Consider the following 12405-nt stretch of genomic DNA (forward strand, 5'->3'; position numbering starts at 1 on the left):
ATTAGTTTAGTTTATTGTCATGTGATGTGAGATACGGTGAAAAGCTTTCGATGCATGCTAACCAGTCAGCGGAAAGACTATACGTGATTACAATTGAGCCATCCACTGTACAAATACAATACAATACAGTACTTGAAATGTTGTTTCTGCAGTCATACACACAAGAAAAAGACCCAAGACACAACACAATTTACACAGACATCGATCACAGCGCATCTCCTCCTCGCTGTGATGGAAGGCAAAAACACATCTCTCCCCATTCCCCTCCCGATGTCAGAGTCAAAGCCCCCGGAGGGCGATGGTAATTGTCCCGCGGACATTAAAGCCACGCCGGGCGATGCAAGGCCGCGCTCTGGGTCTTGTTGAAGTCCCCGGCGGGCGCTAGCAAAGTCCCGCAGCCATTCAAAGCCGCGCCGGGCGATGGTAAGTGTCCCCGCTCCAGGTACTCTTCGACCCCGCAACTCGGGCGGGAGAAGTCGCCGCAGCGGAAGCCTCAAAAAGCGGTCTCCCAGCAGGGACCCGCGGGCTCCCGGTGTTTCTGTCCACCAGACCTGCGGTTGGAGCCTCCGAATCTCCGGGGGTCGGGTCGCAGCAGTGCGCCACCACAGCTCCTCCCGCTCCGAACTCGGCCAGCTCCGCGATGGTGGGTAGGTCCGCAGCTCCGCGACTGGAGCCCCAGGTCGTTCCTGCTGGAGGCCGCTCCACGTTGCAGCCCCAACGACAACGGAGACACGACAGAGAAAAGGTCGGGTTCTCCGTGCAGGGGAAAGATTTTTAAAAGTTTCCCCACTCCCCCGCCCCCCACACACACACACACACATACAAAAAAAATAAATAAAATCTACATTCAAACGAGACAAAAAATAATAAAAAGACAGACGGACTGCAGAGGCCACTGTGACGTGAGTCGCGCCACCCACCGGACTCCTGCGAGCACAGATACAGGATGAAGGGAATAGCACATTTAAAGTAAGACATGCTGCTGTTGGAGTAGAGGTTTAAAAGAGTGGAGAGATTGTAAAACATGATTGCAGATCCACCTCTGTCACCAGTGCACAATGAGCCACCTGGCTGGGGAGCCATCTATTCAATTTCCTTTTTATCATTATCCAACCAGCTTCCATCCAGAACCTACTCTGGGATACCAAGTGCCCAGAAGACTTTTCTTGATTACCAATTATGCTGCCATTGGAAAGATGTTTTCAGCGTCTCCTTTGTCAAAGCCCCTCATGACTTTGAATACCTGCATGGGCGGTCTGGTCCCTACAGACTGGGTTCACTGTTAGTCTGGAGGATGACTGGTAGAATGTTCCATTTGTTACTCTGCAGTGCACAACTCACCGCTGAACGAGTGCTCATCCTTGTATAATTAAGGAATCATGACTTCAGGGGTTGAAGCTCGTTGGGAAGTATGAAGGCTAAGTGTAGTCACATGGAGCTGGCAGAGCCACAGTGGCGCAGTGGTAGAGTTGCTGCCTTACCGGGTTTGATCCTGACTGTGGGTGCTGTGGTATTATGCAATAATAGAGTAAGGCTGAGCAGAGGGGCACTAGGACCCTGCCAGAAGCCAGGCTCCAGTAACCGGTTGTGTCTGGAAAACTCAGGGTGTCGGCAGTTGGAGAGAGAGGCCTGGGCTTACACGAGGCTGTTGCAGTTGCTGCTGTTGTTGTACAGATTAAAGATATACTCTGTTTACGTCGTGGTACGAGCCTTATTACAAGCATAACTCGACAGGTGCTGACTGTATGGAGTTTGTACGTTCTCCCCATGACCTGCGTGGGTTTTCTTCGAGATCTTCGTTTTCCTCCCATATTCCAAAGACTTACAGGTATGTAGGTTAATTGGCTTGGTGTAAGTGTAAATTGTCCCTAGTGTGTGTAGGATAGTGTTAATGTGCAGAGATCGCTGGTCGGCGGGGTCTAGGAGGGCCGAAGGGCCTGTTTCCACGCTGCGTCTCTAAACTAATTTAAACTTTAGAGATACAGCATGAAACCAGGCCCTTCAGCCCACCAGGTCCATGCCGACCATCGATCACCCTAGTTTGTATCCCACTTACTTAGGGCAATTTACAGAGGTCAATTAATCTACAAACCTGCAGGTCTTTGGGAATGTGGGAGGAAACCGGAGCACCCGGAGAAAACCCACGCGGTCACGGGGAGAACGTGCAAACTCTGCATAGATAGCACCCGAGGTCAGGGTTGAATCCGGGTCTCTGGCACTGTGAGGCAGCAACTCCACCGCTGATCAGAACAGCATCACATGGCCAGTAGTGAGATGGAGATGAACATCTCAGGAAGTGGACGGACGCACAATGCTGCAGTGTCTCAGCGGGGCAGGCAGCATCTCTGCAGAGAAGGAGTGGGCGACGTTTCGGGCCGAGACCCTTCTTCCGACTGAGACGGACTCACAGCAGGAATCTTGTGGAAAATGTCACTTACATCTCTGTTCTAATGGTAGCATCATCAACATAGAGCAGTACGACACAGGATCAGGCCCTTCGGCCCACAATGTTTGCACCAAATGTGATGCCAAATTAAACTGTCTGGACATGATCCATATCCCTCTATTCCTTGCAATCCAATGAGCCTATCTAAAATCCACTTAAACACCACTATCATATCTGCCTTCACCACCACCCCTGGCAATGCTCTCCATACCCCCACCACCCTTTGTGTAAAAAAAACTTGCCCCGCACATCTCCAATAAAATCTCCCTCTCTCACCTCTACGCTATGCCAGCGGGAGATTCGTCTCCTGTTTGTGTCTCCCATGCTGCACGGGTCGAAGGGTAGAGGAGAGATGAAGAGCGATCCACTGGTCCTCCAGGTTGGAGGTTGAGCACAGGGCTAACAATCCCGTCTCGTAAAACAAATATGTTATGGAAACAGCAACTGCAGGAATGAACACTACTGAGTGGAGGACCTTCGTTGCTGCCCTACATGCCAGGAGGCACAATAGGCATTAAGTAAGTCTCACCTCTATGCCCAATAGTGTTGAACATTCCCACCCCTGGGAAAATGGTTCTGACTGTCTACCATGTCTATGCCCTCATAATTTTATATACTTCTCTCAGTTTTCCCCTCAACCTCCAACGTTCCAGAGAAAAAACAATCCAAGTTTATCCAACCTCTCCTCTATAAACCCTGTAATCCAGGCAGCATTCTGGTGAACCTCCTCTGCACTGTCTCCAAAGCATCGTTGATTAAACCTGTTGGATAACATGCCAATTTTCAGAAAATTAAAGGACAATCTGCGGTGATATTATTTGTGTTATAGCTCATTTCAATTTGACTTTGCAGTGTTTATGAGATTTGGGAAAACAAATACAAATATAAGAGTTTCAGTTGGAAATACAGATGGTTATAAATATTAATTTTGGGGTTTTGAAGAAAGTTGTAATCTTGACTTATTTGTGTGTTCTGCTAACCGTGACAATCTCATTGCTACATACACAATATGTGGCAGTTGTGTGTGGTTTTAGTGTTTTCAATTAAGATGTTAATTACTGGGAGTCTTTTTAGTGTCACAGTGGAAACAGGCCCTTTGACCCAACTTGCCCATGCTGACTACCCCATCTACACGTCCCGCCTGCCTGCGTTTGGCCCATATCTCTCCAAAACGTTCCTATCCATGTCCCTATCCAAATGTTTCTTAAACGTTGAGATAACACCTGCCTCATCTACCCCCACTGGCAGCCTGTTCCATATAGAGATACAGCGTGGAAAAAGGCCCTTTGGCCCACCAAGTCTCTGCTGACTAGCGATAACCCCGTCCAGCAACACTATCCTACACACTAGCGACAATTAACAATTAACAAAAGCCAATGAACCTACAAACTTGTACATCTTTGGAGTGTGTGAGGAAACCAGAACACCGAGGGAAAACCCACGTGGTCACAAGGGGAACGTAAAACTCCATACAGACAGTCACCATAGTCAGGATTGAACCTGGGTCTCTGGTGCTGTAAAGCAGCAACTATATCCCTGCGCCACCATGCTGCCTCTTGTAGATTAAAAAAAAGTAGTCCCTCAGGTTACTATTGAATTTTCTCTTCTCACCTTCAAATATTATTTCTGTCCTAATATTAATACAAGACAGCCACCTATTCACACACAAATTAGCAAAGTTTATTAATTCAATACATATTTGGAGTTCAACCAGATACGATGACAGATGACGACAAACTGCTTGCTGATGGTGGAACAGGGCCACAAGGTGGTGAACTGTATTCATGTAGTAAAGACATTATTCAATGAGTAAAGATATCTTGCATTTGTGGGGGACACACACACACATTTCAGATCATCTTTTTTTCTTCCTGACTTACAGTAGCTGGTGAAGGGCTACTGTCAAATTGTAAAATCTCTATGTGGTGCGGCGGCTGTACAGCTGCGGACTGGAAGTGCCTTCAGAGAGTGGTGAGGACAGCGGAAAAAATCATTGGGACTTCTCTTCCTTCCATCATGGACATTGGTTACAAACGCTGTCTGACAAGAGCTAAGGGCATTACCAGAGCCCCCACACACCCACAATATGGACTGTTTACACTGCTGAACTCTGGGAGGAGGTACCGCAGCATGAAGAGCGGGACAACCAGTTTCTGCAACAGCTTCATCCCCCAGGCCATAAGACTATTGAACTCACAATCAAACCGATGCTAGAACTTTCTTATACATTGCCACTTTTAAAAACTTTCCTATATATCTATTTTACAGAACTATGCACATGAAGCACTTTTTATGGGCACACTAAGCACTTTTACTGATCGTCTGATATAAATGTTATATTCTGCTGCTACTTTGAAGAGTCAATGCAACAAAATTTCGTTCAATGTGCACTGTGTCTATGTGTAAACCTGAATGACAATTAAAGTTATTTAAGAAATTTAAGGACATGTGATTCAATAGAGAAACAAGGAACTGCAGATGCTGGTTTACAAAAAAAAAGACACAGTGCAGGAGTCACTCAGATGGTCAGGCAGCATCTCCGGTGAACATGGACAGCTGATGTTTTGGATCGGGAACCTTCTTCAGACTCAAAAAAATTGGACTTTGAACCTAATGGCTTTGAACTTCCTCCAACCTCCAACAGATTGAGTACAGAAGTCAAATGCCCCTGGGCAATGCTGAGGGAATGCTACCTGTATTTTGTGTGAAATATTAACTGCCCTCTGGGCAAGACGGAAGAAACGTAGATAGAAAGAACTGCAAATACTGATTAATACATGAAGGGACATTGCAGTGCTGGTGTAACTCAGCAGGTCAGACAGCATCTCCAGAGAACATGGGTCAAGACCAATTTGAAGAAGGATCTCAACCTCAAAATGTCATCTATCCGTTCTCCAGAGATGCTGCCTGAACCGCTGAGTTACTCCTGCACTGCAATGTCCAATCGGATGGAAGAAACTTTGTCTTTGGAACTGATGCACTACAATGCTGAGAACGACATTCTGCACTTGATTGATTAAAATGGATTGAAAGATACAGCTTGGAAACAGGCCCTTTGGCCCACCAAGTCCATGCTGACCATCAATCACCTATCCACACTTTTACCAAAGCCATTAACCTACAAACCTGTGCATCTTTGGAACTTGGGAGGAAACTGGAGCACCTAGATGAGATGCGGTTCCTCTCATTTCCATTTAGCCTCACTCTGACAATGGAGGAGACTGAGGACAGAAAGGTCTGTGTGGGGAATGGGAAGGAGAATTAGTGTTTAGCAACCGGGAGATCAGGTAGGTTCAGGCGACTGAGCGAAGGTGTTCTCCATGGTCCAGGGAAAGCCTTAGTTCAGGAAGAAGGAGGACTGATTTATGGGCACCTGTATACAATACTCATCATTGGAGCAAGTGCTAGATAGAATGGGGAACTGCAGAGAATGGAATATGATTGTTTCCCATATTTAATGCAATTTGATCATTAAAGAAGGATGAGGTTTACACTTGTTGGTGACCTTTATGTGGTGACGCTTTTCATACCTTGGGTATACAATCAACGAATTTCACTGTGGGACTTGTCACATGCATCAATAAAGTATTCATTCATGCATCATGCATTCAATCATTCATTCATTCATTCATCATTCATTCATTCATCATTCATTCATTTATTCATTTATCATTTATCATGCATTCATTCATTCATTCATTAAATTTTTGTTCATAATTTCGACTCATTCAGACCAACCTTGGTTTAAATCATGAGCCACTTTCTTGCACAGAATTCAAAACTGCATAAAACGTTACGTAAAAAAACAACAGTTACATCGAACAGTATAACAGGTCCTTCAGCTCACAATGCCAAATATCATGGCAAGTTAAACTAACCTCTTCCGCTGGCTCGTGAACCATACCCCCCCAACAGTTTAAGAATAAGGGGTAAGCCATTTAGAATGGAGGCTACGAAACACTTTTTCTCACGGAGAGTTGTGAATCTGTGGAATTCTCTGCCTCAGAGGGCGGTGGAGGCCGGTTCTCTGGATACTTTCAAGAGAGAGCTAGATAGGGCTCTTAAAGATAGTGGAGTCAGGGGATAAGGGGATAAGGCAGGAACGGGGTACTGATTAGGGATGATCAGCCATGATCACATTGAATGGGTTAGGGTTAGGATCGAAGGGCCAAATGGCCTACTACTTCACCTATTGTCTATTGTCTATTTCCTGTATATCCAAAAGCCTCTTCAATGCCACTATCGCATCTGCCTCCACCACCACCTCGCTGCTTTTGGATGTGTTCATTAATAAAATCTGTTTGAAACCTCCAATCTCAACAACATTCAAACAATAAATAAGCACCTTAAAATGGAATTGAGTTGCATGTATTTTGCAGGCTTGGTCACCTTGGGGTTGGATATGATTCAATGGTCCATGCAACCCTTCTTTGAAAGCTTAACTGGTCCATGGCGGGGCCTTATCTGTTGTGTCAGGCAAATGTAAAAGCAAGTTTGGGATATTATCGGTGTTCTCTTCAATGTTCTGGATAAGTTTTATCTCTCAGTCAAAGCACATATCTGAACATTATCATATTGCTATTTGTGGCAACCTGTTCTGTGCTAATTGGCTGCTGTATTTTATACAAAGGTGACTACAGGTGGCCATAGAACACTTCACCACATCCTACATACACCATTGTATTATAGTGTTATAGCGTGTTATAGTGTATGCAGGGTGTTATAGTGTATTACATTGTATTATAATGTGTTATAGGGTGTTATATTGTATTATATTGTATCATAGTGTTACAAGGTGTTACAATGTATGAATGAATGAATGAAGTTTATTGGCCAAGTATGTACACATACAAGGAATTTGCCTTGGTGCTCCACTCGCAAGTAACAACACGACATACAGTAACTATTAAGAATGACATATAAAACATTAAACATTAAGAAAAAAACATTACAGTTTAAACATGTGAATGAAATAAAATACCAGAGCAAAAGGAGGCTACCGACTTTTGGTTATTGAGTAGAGCTACTACTCGTGGAAAAAAGCTGTTTTTATGTCTGGCTGTGATGGCTTTGACAGTCCGGAGTCGCCTTCCAGAGGGAAGTGCTTCAAAGAGTTTGTGGCCAGGGTGAGAGGGGTCAGAGATGATCTTACCTGCTCGCTTCCTGGCCCTTGCAGTGTACAGTTCGTCAATGGGGGGAAGGTTGCAGCCAACAACCTTCTCAGCTGATCGGACGATCGCTGCAGCCTCCGGATGTCGTGCTTGGTGGCTGAGCCAAACCAAACCATGATGGAGAAGGTGAGGACAGACTCTACGATGGCCGTATAGAATTGGACCATCATTGCCTGGGGCAGATTGTGCTTCCTCAGCTGCCGCAGGTAGTACATCCTCTGTTGTGCCCTTTTGACTGTGGAGTCGATGGTAGCCCCCCATTTCAGGTCCTTGGAGATGATGGTTCCAAGGAACTTCAAATATGGTGAGTGGAGTGAGGGGAGAGGGAGCTCTGCTAAAGTCCTCTATCAATTTCACTGTCTCAAGAGCATTGAGCTCCAGGTTGTTACGAAGGCACCAGGAAGCCAGCTATGACACTTCCTGTCTGTAGGCAGATTCCTCCCCCTCATGGATCAGTCCAATCAGGGTTGCGTTGTCCGCAAACCTGAGAAGCTTCAAAGAGATGTCTGTGAAGGTGCAGTCGTTGGTGTAGAGAGAGATGAAAGGTAACGCAGCCTTGCGGTGCTCCTATGCTGAGGGTCTGCAGGTCCGAGATGTGCCTTCCCAGCCTCACATGCTGCTTCCTGTCTGTCAGGAAGTTGGTGATCCACTGACAGAGAGGTTCAGGCACAGTCAACTGGGAGGGTGTGCAGGGTGTTATAGTGTATTACATTGTATTATAGGGTGTTATGATGTATTATATTGTGTTATAGTGTTAGAGGGTGTTATAGTGCGTTACATTTAGTATGTTATTGTGTGTTGTCATCTATTAAATTATATTAGTGTGTTATAAGGTGTAACATTGTATTGTAGCATGTTATAGTGTATTATAATGTATGACAATGTGTTAGTGTGTTACTGTGTTATAGGATGGTGTAGTGTATTACATCGTATTATAGGGTGTTGTGTATTATAGGTCATTATAGTGTATGCAGGATGTTATAGTGTATAAATTGTATGGTGTGTGTAGGGTGTTATGGTGTATAATGGGGTGTTGTGGTGTGCAATAATGTTTTATAGGGTGTTATGTACATTGCATTATAGTGCGTTATGTTGTATTTTACTTCGGAGTCACGTGAGTGACTACGTGAAGAACCCACCCAGCGCGCAGGCGCGGCAATACGTCAGCAGTGCAACAGCGGCAGCAGCTGGAGCCAGGCTCTCCAGCTGCAGCATAAAGACGAGACCTCAGGTAAGTGCCTTTTTTGTTACAGAGTCGCGCTAGAGAGAATAATGGCCTCTCGCAAGCGACCAGCCAGGAGGACTGCCTGCCCTACTCCACCCGAGGACGGGTCCATAGCGGGACGGCAGCCTCTCGCAGCGGAGGAGCTTTTTCAACGCTCCCGCTCACCCGACACCGAGCCGCCCCCAGTGCTGCAGATTTCAACGCCCCGCACAGGGAGGAAGGCGACACATAAAACCGACCGGCCGGTGTCCTCCGATGAATCGGAGGAACGAGAACACTCTCCCCCACCAAAAAGGGGAGACGCTCGGATAAGCTGCATGAGGCAGCTCCTCGAGCGTATGATAAATGAGGAGATGCGGCATCTCCCAGGAGGACGGGCTTTGGCCTCCTCCTCTCCACACCCTTCTGTACCCTCTATGTTCGAGGGCAGTAAGGGAGGCCAGGACTGGGCTGGCCTATCCCAAGGGCAGGCGGAGGATATCGTCAGCATGCCGGGCGTGCCGGAAGAAGAGCTACTGGGTGTAGTGGGCCGATATGCGGCACCACCAACAACTGGGATGGTGTTGCCACCCAGAATGGCGGCAACTATAAACAGGCTGTCCAACAACCCGCTGCAGGACAAGGCTGCCCAGCAGGCCCTTGACAACTACATCGCGCCAGAAAATTGCGAGGCGCTGAGGGTCAAGACGGTCAATGGGCAGATCTGGAACCAGCTGGGGCAGCAAATAAGGGCTCAGGAGGTCAAAATGCAGCGAGTCCTGAAGCTCCACTCAGCAGCCGTCACCGCCTTTGCTCGGTCCGTTGGGGATGAAGACCTGACCATACCCCAGCAGGATGCCCTCGCACTGATGTGCAGCACCACGTATGAGCTAAACAACCTACGGCGGGACAACATCAGGCCTGCCCTCAACCCAACATATGCCGGCCTCTGTAAAGCTCCAGCGCCCGAACGACAGGCGCTGCTATTTGGTGCGGATCTGGCCAAAAGGCTCAAGGAGTTGGAAGAGGCGGCAAAACCAGTAGGCCTCATGAGGGCAGGGCCAGGACCGAGCAGGGTGAAGACACCCAGTTGGCCGCACGCCTCGGCAGCCACCAGCAGATACCGAGCTGGTGAAAGCCTGGTGACCGCCTCCCACTACCCCCAGTGCTCTTTTTTAGAGCGGGGCCCAGGGCGGAGCCGTGGGAAGATGCGCCGCCCCACCGCAGCACCAACACGGACAACCTTGGGCCAGACCCACCGGAAACGACCCCACAAGTGAACATGGAGGTAGGTGGGTCTGGTTCCTGTCAACATACACAGACAAAGGGTGTAGTATTAACAGGGGGACGTTTGAGGTTCTTCAAGCATGTTTGGTGCTCCCTTACTAACAATCAGTTTATACTCAACAGTATTAGTGGATACAAAATTGAGTTCAAACCAGGCGTAGAACCGCCAGTTCAGCACATGCCCCAAAGGGTGTTCCTTCCCTCGGCAGTTGAGAAGGTAGAAGGACAAGCTGAACTTGATCGGCTCGTGGCTAAAGGCATCATAGAAATGACCACACACGAGCCGCAAGAATTTGTATCAAATATTTTTCTCAAAACCAAAAAAGATGGTGGATGTCGCATTATTATTGATCTGACATCACTCAATCAGTCTGTTGAGTATCAACATTTCAAAATGGAGACATTTGTCACTGCCAGACAACTGATCTCCAAGGGATACTACATGGCAAGCATAGATATCAAAGATGCTTACTATTTGGTACCCATTCATAAAGATTACTTTAAATATCTGAAATTTATCTGGAGGGGCCAGCTATGGCAGTACCGAGCTTTGCCCAATGGTTTAACGACAGCTCCCAGACTATTCACGAAAATTCTTAAAGTGGCCATGAAGAAATTGAGAGAACTAAAACATTTAGTAGTGGCCTATCTGGACGATGTTCTCATATTAGGAAGAACACGGGAACAAGCTGTCGCAGGAGTGTTAGCCACTAAACAACTCCTTGAAACTTTGGGTTTTATCCTTCACCCAGATAAATCAATATTGGAGCCTACTACTAACATGGATTACTTAGGCTTCACTATTGACACGATTCACATGACTGTCACTCTGCCCAGAAACAAAACAGTTTCACTCATTGAAGCTTGTAGCCATTTAATTGCTACACCGCAACCTAGAATACGGCATGTAGCCAGAGTTATTGGCTCTATAGTAGCAGCATTTCCGGCTGCCCAACATGGGCCCTTGCATTATCAAAATCTACAAAGAGCAAGGACTCATGCATTACGCCTTCATAGGGGGCATTATGATCGCAAAATGGATTTACCCGCTGAAGCCAAATTAGAACTTCAGTGGTGGGTTGACAATATTTGGCACAGTCACAGTCCTATCGCCGTAACCAATCCTAACATAACCATTGCAACAGATGCCAGTGCTTTAGGCTGGGGAGCTACTAACTCCATAGACAGCACAGGTGGCAGATGGACTAACTCAGAGGCATCGCTACTACAATCACTGGGCATTAACTTTTTGGAAATGCTCGCCGCCTTTTATGGGCTAAAAGCATATGCATCTGGTATGCGGCACGTGCATGTTAGAATTATGATCGACAACACTACGGCAGTATCTTATATCCAGCACATGGGTGGCATTAAATCAGTATCATGCGACAAATTAACTGCTATAATCTGGCAATGGTGTGTCGAGAGACATATTTGGCTATCAGCTGCCTATTTACCAGGCAAGCTAAATTTAGTGGCGGACACCAGGTCACGAAAATTCAACGACAACATCGAATGGATGTTGGACCCAAAATTATTTGCTAAAATTGTCAAGCAATATGGTACACCAGATATAGATTTGTTTGCGTCTAGGTTAAATCACCAACTACCCATGTATGTGGCTTGGGAACCAGACCCAGAGGCAGCAGCGGTAGATGCCTTCACGCTGGATTGGGGAAATTTCTTTTTCTATGCTTTCCCTCCCTTCTGCCTCATCAGTCGGGTACTCCAGAAAATTCAGGCAGACTCAGCCTCTGGCATTCTGGTCGTGCCCGACTGGCCTACCCAACCATGGTTCCCAATGTTCCACGACATGGTGGTAGAGACACCAATGGTCCTTCAACACCACCCCCAATTATTGACTCACCCGGTAACTGGCATTAGCCATCCATGCCACCAAAAATTGAAACTCCTGGTTTCCAGATTTTGAACAGGCCTTACCGGGGATTGGGGTTATCAGACAGAACAATCACCACCATGTCGGCATCCCTGCGAGTTTCCACCAAGAAACAGTACCTGACCTTCATCAGGAAATGGGAACAGTACTGTCTGGACGCAGGGACATCCTACAAGACGGCTTCGATCTCGGATGTGCTGGAGTTCCTGGCCCACCTGCACCATGATCTCAAGATGAGCTACAGTGCCATCAATACGGCTCGGAGCGCACTGTCCGCATACCTCATGCCGATAGAACAGCATAGTGTGGGTTCCCACCCTCTAGTCATCAGACTCCTTAAGGGGATCTTTAATACCAAACCCCCTACACCTAGATACACTCACATGTGGGATGTGAGTGT

This window comes from Leucoraja erinacea, chromosome 20 (assembly GCF_028641065.1).
Source record: "Leucoraja erinacea ecotype New England chromosome 20, Leri_hhj_1, whole genome shotgun sequence".
NCBI classification, from domain to species: domain Eukaryota; kingdom Metazoa; phylum Chordata; class Chondrichthyes; order Rajiformes; family Rajidae; genus Leucoraja; species Leucoraja erinaceus.